A 1,466-nucleotide genomic window follows, 5' to 3' on the forward strand; every position below is an offset into this window, starting at 1 on the left:
ATAATATAAGTATATATAAAGAATTCAGATGTAAAGTATATATATATAAAGTCTATATATATATATAAAAGTGTATAAATATATATATATATGTAGGCCTATATATATTCTGAGTTAATAGCTAACTTCATTTTCAGTGACGTAAACAATCTCACAACTTAGTGTGATTTAAAATGAAAAGGAAATTAACTAAAAAATTCTCCACATTACACAATCGAAAAAGAATACAGACCAGTTTAGTTCAAATCATTGGGAGATTGTTTCTATACTTTAATACGGTGTCCCTGTCGGTGGTTTCCTCAATAAATAACTTCTAGAACGTATTGAGACAGTACTGCGAAGGTCTACAAAATTTATTCGTAAACAGAACTCTAACTTTATTCTTTATTCTCTTACTCAGTCACTTAGATTCGAATGAAATATCTTTCCTTGGAAGTGGACCTGTTCTGAAATACACACCATACACTATTGTCATGTCTGACAATAAAATCGAAAGTATTTCAAGAGATAATTTCCGAGGTCTGAAAAATCTGCACATGATGTAAGATGATCAATAACTAACTACTACCATACAGCCGCTACTGCTGCCATTGCTTCCCCTAATCACTTGTGTCCTTGGGCAAGACACTTTATCTGCATTTGCCTCTTTTCACCCACCCAAGAGTATAAAGTACCTGGTAGGATGTGAATCATTCAAAATGAAACTAGTACTGCTTAACTACAGGCATAACTAGGAATACTCGCCAGGGAGTGCAAGAGGTTGCACGGCGTTTATGATTGATTCTGTATACAATTACCAGAGGAAAAAGCGCCTTGAGCAGTTTTATGGATATGTGCGCTATATAAATCCTATTAAATATAAACTAAATAATACACTATACTAGTGTTGTCGTTGTATAGGCCTACTACTAATAAACTGAATGTTTTTGAATAAACTACATGATATGCTGCCTATGACGATATTAAATATTTTCTTTCATTTCACCCAATTGTTTGTATATTGTGAGTTTAAAAAACACCCTTCATTTATTTTTTTTAACAGTTTGCTTTTTAGAAACAACATTTCGTATATTGCGGACGAAGCATTTTACGAGACCAATTTAAAAGTAATGTTAGTAATTTATAATTACATTTCTAAACTAAATTGTATATAAAACTATTAATTTGCCATTAAACTTAACTTCATGCCGTATACAAACCCAAAGTATAACGTTCAAAAATATATATAAGATATATATATATATATATATATAATATTATATACTTTTCGTTTAAAAAATTTGTTTCATATTTTTTAGCACATCACTATCTTTTACTTAAGGCCTTTCTTCTGCCTCTGCCATATTTTTTCATACTTTTACGATGCGTTGATTGAAATTTTGAATGTATATTATCTGAACATTCCAAAATGTTGATATTCCAACAGTGGCAATACAGTGGAATATATACATATAAATGCACTGAAA

The 1,466-nt window shown here is 30.2% G+C and overlaps 1 long non-coding RNA gene across 1 annotated transcript; it reads left to right on the forward strand.

The window, feature by feature from the left end:
- Positions 1-84: 84 nt before the first annotated feature.
- LOC117108215 lies at positions 85-1,466 on the forward strand. The gene is made up of 2 exons (XR_004445342.1): positions 85-541; positions 1,043-1,466. It is a non-coding gene; the product is annotated as an uncharacterized LOC117108215 (long non-coding RNA).

Source organism: Anneissia japonica, unplaced genomic scaffold (assembly GCF_011630105.1).
Source record: "Anneissia japonica isolate Jap-2015-1 unplaced genomic scaffold, ASM1163010v1 scaffold25493_len1466_cov184_single, whole genome shotgun sequence".
Classification (NCBI taxonomy): Eukaryota; Metazoa; Echinodermata; class Crinoidea; order Comatulida; family Comatulidae; genus Anneissia; species Anneissia japonica.